The sequence below is a fragment of the Parasteatoda tepidariorum genome, chromosome X1, assembly GCF_043381705.1.
Source record: "Parasteatoda tepidariorum isolate YZ-2023 chromosome X1, CAS_Ptep_4.0, whole genome shotgun sequence".
NCBI lineage: Eukaryota > Metazoa > Arthropoda > Arachnida > Araneae > Theridiidae > Parasteatoda > Parasteatoda tepidariorum.
In genome coordinates this window covers 52098827-52113727 of record NC_092214.1, presented here as the reverse complement: position 1 = coordinate 52113727, position 14901 = coordinate 52098827, and the positions used below count along the sequence as shown (strand labels likewise).

The window sequence follows — 14901 nt, the reverse complement described above, 5'->3', positions numbered from 1 at the left end:
ACAGTTTGAATCTTCAACATTAAAAAATACTTTGGTTAGAGTTTAATTCTCTTATAATACATCAGTTTAGATATATTTCTTATATTAAGAGTTATAAACAACTACAAGATGAAAAACAAGCACAAACATGAAACTGGAAAATTAGAAAAGCAGAAATATTGCCTATAGAATTAAAAAATATTGCCTATAAATGTAAAAAGCATTGGATAATGAGTTTGGTATTGGCTATAAAAAATATTAGCACTTTCCTCGCTACTAAGCAAATGCTTTCACTGTTATAATTTTCAATATTAAAAAATACAACACATGGGATTAATCTACACATAAAAAAGGAACAGAATAAGGGTAAATAAGGAATAAGGAACATAATAAGGGTAAAAAGGAACGAATAAGGGTAATGCAAAATTAGAAAAAGTGCAATACAGTATATTTGTATAATATTGTGGTGAATACATTACAACTGCCCTGATTTATTAGAAAATATGCTTTGTAAAAAACTTCGGATCAAATTACGGTAGAAAGTACCAGAAATTAGGGTACCTGTACTTTTTACCGTAAAACCCATTTTTACCGGAACATGTTACGAACAAAATTCTGATATACTGTAATTTTTGCAGTAATAAATACAATAAAATCGCTGAATCACTCTGAAAAAATAATAATACTGTAAAAATTACGGTATATTATTTTACTGTAAAAAAGGATTTTACAGAGTATGTCCCTAAAGTGCCGGTACTTATACCGTAATTTGATCTGGAATGTTTCACCGTGAACGACTCTTTTGGTACAAACAATTCTATTGAAATTTTGCCTTGTAATTATCTTTGGATTAAAAGAGAACACATTTTTAAAATCATAAAATATTGTCCAGAATAAAATTAGTCTCCATATTCTAATTAAGTGAGACTATCTTATTTCAATTCTTATAAACACAATTTTTTAATTTAGTGGAAAAAAATTAATTTCCTTGATAAAAATCTTGGTCTCAAAGTATAAATTTTGAAGCAATTAAATTAATAAGAGAGGCGTGAGTTAGTGTGACCTAGTGTGAAAAAAACCTTCCAGGTATCCTTATAATATAATAAGCCTAATCGTATCCTGAAAAATGATTCAATAATTTCCTAAATACTTTTTTACGTGAAAACCTGAAGTAATTTTATTAAGAATGGAACATAGCTTTAAAAATTATTTTTCCTTAATAATATATTACATAGAAGCTTCTAGTAAAATGAAGTAGGAGATTTAAAGGAAAAAAATGAGATATGATAAAATATTTTCAACGGAATTGGTAGAAAAATATGGTCAAGCAAAAAGTCGAATAACTAAAATATTTTAATACCAGCTAATTTTAGAATATGCGACTAATTAAATTAGATACTTTCCAGTTTCAGGATAGAATTTATTTTTTAATACGCTTATCGTTTTTTCGATATATCACTTCACTTAGTTGATTTTAAAATTTTAATGGTCGTTACAAAATTTTAATACATGACGCTATTAAAATAATGAAGTTAAAATGTACAGATTTGTATGCTCCTAAAAGTTTTAAATATTCTCCTCATTAAAGTGATAGGTTTTTTTTATTCAAAAACTTAAGACAAATCTGAAAAAAAAACTAGATTTTAAAATAATTTGTAAATTGTTAATTTTGAATTACTTAGGCTCAGCATGTATTCTTTATCAAGACATTTTATGATAGAACATCACGTTACGAAATATATTTTTACTGTAATAGTAAGCAGACCAAATAGTCTGGGGAAATAATCCAAATGAGCCTTTTTTTATTTTATTTTATTTGTTCTCGCTTTCAATTGTTAATTCATAGTCTGCTTAAAACACCATTTTATATTTTAGCATTGAAGCAACGTTATTTGAGTTTGCTACAGTACAGAAGATCCAGATTGTTGAACTTTCTTACCATCTTAGGTATTGAATCAATAAAAAGAAACTCACAATTAGGAGCAATCTAAATCACACATGCTTAACTTGATTTAATTATTGCTTGAGATGTAAACAATCTTTTTGAAAAAAAAAATAATAATCGCACGGATGCGTCTGGTCAAGTTTTAATATTACTTAAAATGTAAAATTCTTTTAAAAAATAATTTAGATTGATTTTAAGAGCTGAGTAATATATAGAGTACCCGCAGGTTTTGAAAAATTTCGTTAGTGGTAGTAGATTAACGTGCTAGTAGAAATGTTTTTAAAATGTACCATTTTTTATTAAGATTTAGCTACTTGGGATTTTATTCATATATAAAGAAAATCCTTAGTAGAATCCTAAATAATCTGTATTTTCTTCACATATATACAGGAGTTGGACAAAATTATGGAATTACTTCTACACTTACTCATTTTTTTTGATATTTCTCCCGAAATACTCAGAGAATTATTTTAAACTATAGAAAGATTTAGGTCATGTGATTTCTCATTCATATCATTGAAGTTCACAGCTTTTAGAGTTTATAGGAACCGGCAACAAATTACAAACGAAAAATAGTTTTTTTGAACACCCTATGCCAAAAAATACAAAAATTAGCTAGTAAACTGTATTAATTACTCTGATTATCATATGCAACAACAGCACACCATTTCGTTGACCTAGCTTAAATATTCATGGATTTTTAATGTAAATTGTAATTAATAACTAAAATGACATTTTAAAATTTAAAAAAAAAATTGTTTAAAAATTGTGTAACATGTGTGTAAATTCAAAATCAGCCTTTCATACTGCGCATGAGCTGAAAACATTTAAATTTATTTTATCATAATTTTGTTCTGAATCTACATTTCGTTCTGAAAACTCATAAAAAAATCCGATTTGAGTACCTTGAAAATTTAAAAGTTTCTAGCTAATGTAGTTTTTGTAAATTTTGAAAGAAAACTGTAAGTTGTAAGGGATTTTCCATGAATTTTATTTACACTATCAAATAAAGTTGATAAAAAATGACATTGGCATAATATAAGACAATCTTCTATTAAACTACGTTTTACACGTTTTCTTTCCTAATACTACCGCATTTTGTTGCCCGGACCATAAATTTTGGATTCTATCATATGAATTGGATTTTGTTATATGATAAAAAATTAAATTCGTGGGAAACCCCATATCATTTATAACTTTTAATAAAAAATTAAAAGCTGCTTTGAAAATTGCTGAAATTTTTTTTACAAGTTACCAAATACGATTCAAAACAAAATTTAAATTGTGTCCCGTGCATGTACAGTTTGAGAGGAATACTTTAAACACTCATATCTTCCAAATTCCCAAAGAATTTTTTTAATTTAAAAATTAGGCTTTTATTTTTAATTAAAAATTAATCTAAAAAGTTTGCAAAATTTTGTTAACTATTTCTACAGTTAGTCAGGAGACGTAAGGCAAATAAATAAGTTTTTTTTTTATAAAAATGTCCATATATCAATGAATATTTAAGCAAGATTTATGCAACTTTGTGCAGTTATTGCATAGGATAACCAAACTATTTGATATAAGTTACATACTTATCGCTTTATTTTTTTGACATACAGTGTTCAAAAACATTCTGGTCTTTTTCATTCGCAATTTATTGCTGGTCCCTCAGCCCTCTAAAAGCTTTAAACTTTATTGATATGTATGAGAAATCGCATGACCTAAACAATTCGAAGTTATAAATATTTATTCACTGAGTATTTCTTGCGAAACGTGAAAAAATAGAGTTAGTATAGAAGTGTTTCCATAATTTTTACCAACTACATATATATATATAAACTGCTGTTTGTAGAAAATGCAACACCATGAAGGAATCATCAGAANTATATATATATATATATGTAATTACAGCCGGTCTCCACTAAGGAATTATCCTGGCGTCTTGTAATAGCAGGGCTACACCTCTGTTATCATTGGTGTATTCATATTAAGAAATGCAGTTGAAAGTCATGATACGTTATAAAAAGCTTTATTTAAAGATTTAAAGATAGCTGGTGGTTACAACAGTTCACATCTCCCCTCCACACAGGAGGGGGTGTGGAAAAATCTCCAGATGGTTATTGGAACATGTTATTCAGCAAGAGACATGCGAAAACAATCGCTCCCGCATTAAATAGTACAGAAATTGGTGTAATTAGGTTACAGTCGTACATGCCATTGTAACTCTACGCACTATGGAAAATCATTTAATGCTTCCTAATATGGAAGTGAAAGAGGAACAAGATTCTAAAAATAACTCCTCCTTTCAAATATAAATCTAATTATTATTCAATGGTATGTTTTCAGCCTTGAATTTCCAAAATAGAATAGCTCTACGCTTACTCTTTAACAAAGACATTTTATGAAACCGAAAGAGTTTTAATTCTTTTATTAATATAAAAGTATTTATTATTTTTGTACTATATATATATTTAAATTGTGTCATGAGTTTTTTGTATGAAGAAAGAAAAAATGTATCTCATGTAGCAAAAAGAAAATGTAAAAGAAATGCGAGAATGAAGGAATAAACAAAGCTACATATTTAACAAAGTATTTTTATAATAAAACAATCTTTTTTAAATAGATGAATATAAAACAAAATCACTTATTTAAATATGTTTGGAGTAATGGAACAATTTGCAAACTAATATAAGTGAGTAATGCCTAGTAATGCCTAAATCCTTAAGTATATCGTATAGATTTTTCTCATTTTTATTTACAAACTTTTTTTGCATAAAGCTTAGTTAAAAGTATAAGGCGCAGCTTCAGTTAAAACAGCATCTTAAAAGTAGCCAAACCTTTTCTCGAAATCTCATTAGAATATGCAAACAGTATTGGAATCTATATTCCGTGACTTCGTAAAATTTCCGGAAAAGCTTTAAGAGTATTGTGAAATAGTAAAATATTTGCTTTAACCGCTAAAACTGTGGAAATGTAATTAAAGACGCTCTCCACCTTTGGCGCCATCACTCCATCTGTATCTTCCCAGTTTCAAGAGTTTTCATTGGCCTGTTAGAAAGGATTTGTATTTGAAAAGGATTCTTGGAAATAAATTGAAATTCAGTTCACATATCGAGAAGAAGAGGGGAATTTTCGCTGCCTGTGATTAATAATGCAAAGCTATTGGCTGAATTAGAAAAGTGAGTTGAGACCAGTGAGGAATAAAATACTCACCAAAATTGAGATATGAATGTAATTTAAATGAATTTGTCACGCAACAGAGGAAGTTCGCTGAACACCTTGCATATGATAAGAACTTAGTCGATTCAAAAGCTTTGTATACTTCAGATATGTATTTAGTATATCAACATACGCATTTCCCCAAACTAATTTCATTATTTTAGCATTTGAAACTTCTAAAAAGCACTTTAACATTCAATATATAGCATTGCCTGGAAGCGAAGTGATAAGTAATCGTGATTTTGTTTTTAAAATACTTTAATGGCTGTGCAAACATTTAATATTATTTATGAAATTGTGCATGTTAAATATTCCCATACAGATGCATTTGCACACTTTATTTATGGCTAACAAATTAAATTTTTTATTCAAGAATTTCAGCACGTATGTTTTTAAATCTAAAAACCCAAAGCCTGCATGGAAAATTACATAAAAATGTTTTTAAATTTTTAATCCGGGGAAAATTTCTTGAGATTGACCATTTTCAAAATTTTGGTCACACTGTATAGGAAAACGTTATGCAATGGAGAATTGTTCGTTTTAAAAATTATTTGCGCTTTTTAACTAACTTCCAAGGAAAAACACGGTGCTGTACTTCATCAGATTATTGGGTTTTATTCTTTGGATAACATTCATTCAATGCTTTTCTCTTCTTCTTCCGAATTTTTTAGTTGATTGAATTTTGATATTCATGGAATTGAGACTTATTTTTCGTGACATTTTCAAATAGCTAAAATAAATCAAAATTATCCTGGGTGCAAATATCAAACGATACTTCATAGAAATATTTAAACAATGAATGGGTTAAATAAGACCCTACAGTTCTTACGTGTTGTTATAGGCAATGTTCACTGTGAAATATATTTGTCCAAATTAGAACTGTTGTACATACTTTGAATTGGTCTAAGGTATACTACTGAGACTGATCCAAGGTTTAAATGTACACGTTTTTCAATTTTGTCAGTCCTGACAAAAATAAGTTAATGGCCTTAATAATTTGTATTTAATCTTAAACAGAAGGACATTTTGGTACTTATCTGTTTAGTTCTGTTCTTAGAAAAAAGTTCTGTAGTGTTTTATTTTCCAATATAAGTGAAACAAGTTTTCCTATATAAGTGGAATTTTTTCAAACTACTCAACTTCAAAAACGTTAAAAAAAGCTTCACATTAGGTATGGCATGTTATTATAGGCAACATCTCTACGCGTTGAATACGAAATTTCTCCATTGAGTGGTGCAAACACTATTTACATCTCTCACAATTCACTTTGGTCTAGGTTACAATTCACTTTGATCCGAGGTGCATTAGACTCAAATAGTGCAACATTCTTTTGTAATGTCTCTTGTTAGTTTGAAGATACAATATTCAAACTGAAATAAATATCTGAATGGGGATGGAGCATTCGCGTCCTAATGAGGTGACCCAGGTTCGAATTCTGCTCCTGGCTCCCACCGATCACAGTGCTGACCTAAAATAGCTTCACTGGTGGACGAATGGATCAGGAGCCTCTTATTGTTAGCTAACCATTCGAAGTTTTCATGGTTTTCCTCTCCAAGTAACGAAAAGTTAGTTACATCAAAAATTCTTCCACGAATGCTAGTTTATTCCAATGAATAATCCAGGAGTTCTCCTGGGTTGGGTTCAAAATTACAAGGCAACGAAATGAAGCATTTATAACCGTAAACTCATAATTGGGTCTGCTGTTCGCCATTGGTTATAAAAAATATTTAAAAAATTCCACTGAATATGTAACAATAACCTCAAAACTTATTTCGGAAAATTTATTATTAATAACTTCTTAAAAATTTTTAATTTTCAATTTAGTTGGATACATAATCATTTATTTCCTCATAAATACTCTAGAATAGGTCAAAATGCTTCTTGTTTATTTTAATAAATACACTTGTCAAAAAATCTTGATATTTTACTGTAGTCAATATGAAGTGACTCGAATGCCTTAAGACTGCTGCTTACTTCCTTCTTTTTTCATTATTATTTTCATTCTTCCGTGTTTAAAAAATTGTATTGTTTGTTTTGTTTGCCCTTGCAGTTGGTAACTAATTGGATATTTTTAAAACCTTTTCTTAAAATATATACATAAACATGTATTTATTTATACTGTTAAACCTGATCGCACGTACAAAAAAATAAGGACGCAGCTGTAAGACTTGAGTGAAAAAGTATTGATTTGAAAAGACTGTAGCTAAAATTTTTGAAGTTCCTGTTTTTTACAAACGCTGACTTTTTTTATATGCATAAGAACTTTAAGGTACGGAACAAGGAAAATGTGAACAAACAAAGTCGAAAAACTGAGTTTGAATATTTTTTCTCTTTATTTTTCATTCGTGAAAAAAATAGGAAAAATAAGCCTGGATTTTAAGTCTTTTCCTATTCAATTTTTACTACTTCCAAATCTACTAGGAAGACTTAGTTGAAGGATTTTAGATCGGAACCCGATTTTTTTTTTAAAAAAAATTTAGTCACAAGAGCCGTTTCTTGATTCATTGATATTTTACGTAAAATTCTAAAATATCTTGGATTTGGGTGAAAATACCTATCAATTGTATGATATTTAGTCTTGAAATATTCTTATTTGTTTATAAAGTTTATACCTTTCAAAAATTTCTTATTTTATACGATAAAGATTTTTCCATACATTTCTTTTTATGAGGAAAATAAAACAAATACTATAATTTATGAAAATCTGGTAAGCATAAAGTGCTAATCAATATTTTTGTGGCTTGGAGCAAAACAGATTTTTCTGCCACAGTTGCTCCACAAGTCTACAGGGTGTCCAAGGCATATTGGGACAAATTTTAAAGGGAGGTAGGTGACATCACAAGTGCTGTGGTAGATGATATGTAAAAATGCCACTGAAGATGTTCAATATTTTCACCATTGCTAGCGAAGCAGGCATAATACCATTGAGTCATTTTTTGACTGACTCACTCAAATAAGACTGGATTTGTTGGATATACGCAGCAGCACAGACGATTTTTGCAATCATATCGGAATTCACAGGTGTTGTCTATAAACGGAAATTTTCATTGCACCCCAAGAAATCCACGCTGCTTAAATCAGGACAGTGTGGTGGTCAGGGAAGCAACATGCACAATCCATCTTGTAAACAACACTTATCGGCGAACAAAGACGTCTTCGACCATAGGTTACCATGCAAATCTGAATCCTTATGGTTTCCCCTACCACCTCTTAAAGTTTGTCCCAACATTCCTGGGACTTATATATCTTCTTATGAACACGAATCAGAAGGTTGTCATCTTTTTTTAACTGACATTCGTATTACCTGTGCTTAATAAAAGCTCTCAAGTGTTATTATTTACAGCAGAGAAGTGAAATTTTATTTTATTTTGAGTGATTTTGGTTATCTTCCATTTACTTTANATATATATAATCTAAATCTTATGTTTAATATTTGGATGGAATATGTTCTAGCAATGATGCAAGATATGAAGTGCAAGTAGTTGAAAACTGAAATTAAACGTGAAAACCGAAAACCAGGTGCAGCTTTTCGAGAGGAATGCTGCGTAATGAAGTTCCTATTTTCGTGCTAGTTCTGGAAGCTCTGCTTCAGAACGATTTTTGAACAGGTAATTATTCTCATTAATATTTACTTAAAAAATTATTGTTTTAAAATCTAATTGTTATAGATAATTCCCCGTGAATTTGAAAACGACTTTAGAGATGAAAAGCATGCTTTTTTAAACATCTGTAATCGTGAAAAAAAGCTAGATTGCGGACGTGAAAACAACAAATGTGCTTCTTTTACACTATCACATAATAAGATTCAGTTCCCTCAGTATGACGAATCTCTAAATTAATTAAAATATTTTGTGCAAAAGTTTAATAAAAAAATGGCACACATAAATGGGAGAGACAATTTTTAAATTTGTATTAATGTATTCTTTTTTTGTACATTATTCTTTAGCAAATTGAAAAATACTGAAACTTGTATTTAATTTGAAATATACCTTAGCCTTTTTTTTCTTTTTTAATGAATTGATAGCTTTCTTTTTTGGTGCTAGAGCTCAACATAGGCTTTGGCTCTCTGAACATACCTTTCTCCTTTTAACCTTGGATTTTCAGCTTGTTATTTCCATTATGGTTTGATTCTTTGTTAGATCACACAAACTCACTAACGCAGATTTTCAATCCATTTCATTAAATATTTAACAATATTCACAGCGAATTAAACAAAAGGGGTTCTGATTTCCGAATGGACATTTTAAATTGGGTTTAATCATAATCAGCAGAAATTAACTTTGACTGAATAAACTAATGAAGTAAATGGTACTTGATATTGAAAGTTGTAAGAATACGATACATAATTTTCAACTTTAGAAAAGTTGGCAACAAATGGCAATCGGGATTAAAACTTGCTCTTTGTTACAGCGGAATTTTGATCTAATTTTTGACATTCCAAAACCAGAAACACACGATGTTCCCTGAAATACATAATTTTCTTCACATCGCTTCCGGCTTTGCAATAAGCTTTAAAGGAATTCTGTAATGCTACAACCGCAACTTTTGTAACTAATTTAATTTGTTGGCAATTTCCGTAACTAAGTTTAAATAAAAACGAAGTTAATAATTGTAAAATTGTTATAATTATCAGCATCAAGATATTGTTTATTCCATCCGTTTATTGTCCATTGTTTCATGCTGAATAGTTATTAAATTTTAAATTTGTGTTCTACATTCAATGGACTGTCTGTACGTATATTGTGATGACAATATATTTTGATCCTTTAAATAATAGATTAACTTTTATGGTCTTTTTTCAATTTGTTGCTATTTGCTCAAAATATTTGTTGTGCGAAACACAGACACAAAACTTACATCGTATTCATTCATTTATTTGTATAATAACTTGTTACTAATATTGCAAAAAAAAACTGTTCGTAAAACATGCAAAATTTTGTTAAATCTTTTCCGAAATAATTTTTAAAAATCTTTTTAAAGTATTTTAATTGATATTTAGTTACAAATATATTGTTGCTAAGTAAATAAATGAAATAAATATTCTTATTTAATTTTATAGTTGAAAAAAAGGAAAGTAAGGAAAAGTGAAATAAGAATGCACCCTGCTTAAAAAATATATTATATTTCGAATAGCTAAACTTTTACTATATATATGTATGTATATATATATACATATATTGCGATCTGTAACATATCCAAACGTATATAATAATATACCTTGTGTCTCTTATCATTTGGGCATTTGACAGTTTTCTGCTACATCCAAATGTGTCCATTTCAGGTTTTCATACTTTTGAATTCATCGTTTCGATTTCTTTCTCAATTTTGATGCTTTTTTACTTTTCTCTTTTATTTTTTGCCACGTTAAAAGAAAGAGTTATCCAGACCCGCGAGATATTTTATCTCATGAAAAAAAGCACATTTTCCCTACTCGGGACATTTTTTATGGAAATGAATCGACTCAGCACACTATGATTATACATAGATAAGTTGCACACTCAAAGTGTTGCTTGAAAGAACTTTTCTCGAAAAAATCTTTTTTTTTGAGTGTATGATTTTAAATTTGATTTTGAAGTTGCCTATTTTGAAGTTAAGATTTTTCCATTCTCTTTCAGTTTTTCCTCACCCAGAAAAAGGGCATTCTTTTAAACTGAAGGCATATTATTTGTCTCATCATATTGCTTTTATCATATTGCATTCTAAAGATTCTTTAAATCCCTCTTGTTAATGTTTAATCTATTCTTAAAATATATTTAGGTACTATCTTAATTGCGTCTATTTGAATGCGGATTGATAGAGTTAAAGTTTAAAAAAAAGAAAAAAATAAGAAAAAAAACTTTTTCCGCCAAAACTTATACACAAAATAACTCGATTATTATGGCTTTTGTACGTGTCTGACTTATATATCATTACACCATTACATTGAGAAAAAGTTTTTAGTAAAATTACCCCTCTGTATGGTAATGACATTTCTGATAAAAAAAAACATTCATCTGGTTTTAAAATCCAAAATTTATAGTTTTTAACAATTAGTTTGATATTTATTTTCGTTCAGATTCGTTCTTATTACTACGCATTTAGTAAAAAATGCAAAACTAAAAAGTATATTTAACCAAAGAAATGTTTTTTACGCAATTCTCTCAAATTTCCTGATAAACTTAACAAATTTTACTACATTTACAAAATTATATCACATATTATAAAACAATATTTTATCATTAATTTTAAAAAAATTATTACCAAAGAGACTTGGTAAAAATTACCATGCTTTTTGGTGTCTCCATAGTGCCAAAAGCACAATAAAGTTTGACTGTCTTTTCTTCTCAGTGTATGATCAAAGGAAATATTTAAGTACCAAATATTAAGAACTAAACGTTGATGTCACATTGCCATAAAAAGGTTCGAACCCATAACGTTGATGACATCAAATGTTGATGCCATCAAAAGGTTTTCTAAGCTTGAAAAATTTGGAAACTAAACTATCCCATTACTTTTTGCAATTTCCTAGATTTATTAATTAGAAATTTTAAGAAAAACAAATCTGCAGTTTCAAAAGCTTGCACAACTGTAAAGTGGAATTTTTTTTTTAAATTTGAAAATATGTTAAATGTATATGTTAAATGTTTTACTGCACGGAAAATATAATTCATTGTTATATAAAGTGAAATTTAATCATATCCACCAATGCAATGCTTATTTTGTAAAAATTTACCGACTGATATTTATTTTAAGTTTAAATAGGAATTAATTTACAGTTAAAACTGTTTAAGACTCTTCAAAACTATGCAGCTATAACAGTTAAGAATACGGCCCATATGCATTATTTCCGGGTATTATTGTGGTATTCATCTTTCAAGTCTGCATAAATAGCCGCTCTAGGTATAGTTTTATATATTATTTAGTTCATAAGTTACAGTGATAAATTCCCTTAAACATGGAAAAAATTTTCAATCAAACTGAAATAAAATTATTTTGACAGTGGATGCTGACAGTGAGAAAAATTAATTACAGTTTTAATAACGCTATAAAGATATATAAACGGAACGAAAACTAGATACCATAGAAAAAAATTGAATAATTTTATAGAAAAATGCTTTTCCTTAAGAATTTTTTTAAACTAATATTTAATTTTGCCTTTATTCTTTACACTTTAACTTAACTATATGAAAAAAAAAGGACTGACATGTTTTCAGTAATTTGATAGAGTAGGTTTCGAGTAATAAGAACTAGCCTTTAAATAGTCTGTCTGCTGGATTAAAACGCCCCCACAAAAATAATGAAAAGGAAGTTCTGGAGTAGACTTCTATTGAGATATATTGCTTGCATTAAACTGAAAATTTTAGGAATTCAAAATTGGGAGACAATTTTCCAAAGTATAAATTCTTGCAGAAATATGCTGTAGAAGGCTCATTCCAGGCTTTTGAATTAAAGAAATTTGCAATGAAAGTCCATAGAATGTAGCAGAATTAATAAAGATATCAGTACAACAGAATTTCATATACCTGCATTTATTTAATGGTTAGTCTATGCAGGGTGTTCTGTAAGGAATACACTTAGAGAAATAATTAGTCCTTCCTTAGAATTCTATATAAAAAAAAATCTTTATGAAATAAAGACAAAAACTATACACATTTTACTTGGGAATTAATATTTATAAGGCGAAAATGCTTTCGAAATCTGACAAATAACAGTTCAGGAAAGAGAATGTACGAGAAGTCAAAACATGTAAGAGAAAATAGATGAGTTGAAAGACGCTTATGAGGATCAAACTGAGGGAGTGAGAAAGAAGGGGAAAGCTTACGGGAGGCGAATTCCCCCTACGTTTGCATAAGCATGTGCATATCATGTCTGGTTATTCTAATCCAAATGTATAAGAATTCGTCTTTTCCATTTATCTACCTTCCTCGGTATACGGCCTGGCTTAAGTATCAAAATGCAATCAGATTTTCAATGTTCTGTATACCCGCCTTCTTTAACTATGATTTTTCAGATTTCAATAGTGTTATTGAGTTTTAATTAATATGCTACCTCAATATCTACACTTTTTTGTCCTCATTTTTGATAAGTATTCTAAAAATATTTATTGAAAGGAGTCTTTGCTAAACAACTTGTATATAAAATCTTTAAACATTGATATCTGTGATCTTTCGTAAAAATATAATTGTGTGACTTTTGAAAGCCTCCTTTAATAATATTTAGCTAGATGAGGAACAAAAAAAAACAACGTTGACTTTTTATAGCTGCCTACAATTGCTTTTGTTGATTATTAATCAATAAGCAAAATTTAAAAAAAGCTCCGTAAATATTTTGGTAATGGTGCTGCTATTGAAACCACTGTATTTTCATCGTCATATTACGAAGAAAATTCGCATAATAATTGTATTACCTGTTATTTACGGATAAGAAGTATTTATGTATTAGGAGCATATTAAATTACCCAGAATACCTTCTCTAAGTTCAAGTCTGTGTTGAGACTTACTCATATAGAAAGTTGAGTTGTCTAGAAACTTGAGTTCAGCGCCTGCTCAAATGTCTATTTTGCTTTTATAAAAATGCGTTCCTTCACGTGAATCACCCAAATATTTTGAGGAATTTATTTAATATTTTATTGATACTTAACGCTTGGCAGTTAAAAACTGGCAGGGAAATGAGTTATATAAAAGTAAATAAGATTTTGCGAAAGCAAAGCAGTCTTAATCTATTGCTTCATATTTGGCAAGTTTTGCACACTAATTACCTATCATCAAATTTATTGGTAGCTAGTTAAAGTCTATCCAAAACCAATTTGCTTGTTTCCCCCCCCCATTCTTCTGTTCTTGTAAAAAAGCAACTTCGATATGTTTGAGACTTGTACTGTAATTAATTTCTTACTTAGACTGTGACAAATTGAAATCTACACTGTAAAACTGTGTTGTAATATCTCTCCAAATTCGGTGTTGATGAGCTACTAACTAACGCTTCCATTAACACCCATTTTGACATATTTTAGAGATCGTCTGTAGATTGTTTTGAATCGAGTATGAAATAACGCGAGTTTGTTGTTGTTTTTCAAGTCCTATACATCTACAGAAGCAAATGTTTACTGTTATTAAATGCTTTTAGGCTCAATAATGCTAAACATGTTTCAATTTCAAAATATCTGTCACTTGCATTAAATAATCTTGTAATATATATTTTTTTCTGTTCTGTTATGCTTAACTCAGTTTCGCTTTGATATTCTGTATGTGCTATGCGTATGCTTGACTTCAAAACTAATTTTAATATAAGAATTAGTGTGTGTGCATCTTGAACTAAAAATAACTTTACTATATTGTAAAATTCAATTTGTCAGGGTAACCTGTAAAAATAAATTTACTGACTTTTGTGTGCCTCATGTCTCATTGTTATTACAAATTTAGTGTTATTGAAGCTAAAAAAAGGGAGCCAGGCATCGTGAATCTGAACATTACTCGTGTTTCACTGTACCAAACCAACAACGAATACCTCGAAGAAGAGTGAAAGCCTCAGCACTGATCAATTTAGTAGTCCGACTTAATTAACATAAACTACGCAGTGGAGGAAAAATAAATATGTCATTACGTTCGGGCTGCTAAGCTGCGCAGTGGTGGTTAATACGAAAGATGTCCTTACATTTTTACTACTAAATAATCAAATTTCTTGTCTATGGTTACTCGTGCTGAGTTATTCTAGAAGGTATTCAGGAAATACGAAGGAATTATCTTTGGGTTTTCACTACACCACTTTAGTTGTAAAATAGTTACCACTATTTTTAG

At 29.1% G+C, this 14901-nt stretch overlaps 1 protein-coding gene across 1 annotated transcript in view; it reads right to left on the bottom strand.

The window, feature by feature from the left end:
* The window catches only part of LOC107443694 (fasciclin 1), a 264168-nt gene that overhangs the window by 159116 nt on the left and 90151 nt on the right, over positions 1-14901 (bottom strand). The gene's annotated exons all lie outside the window — the stretch shown is intronic.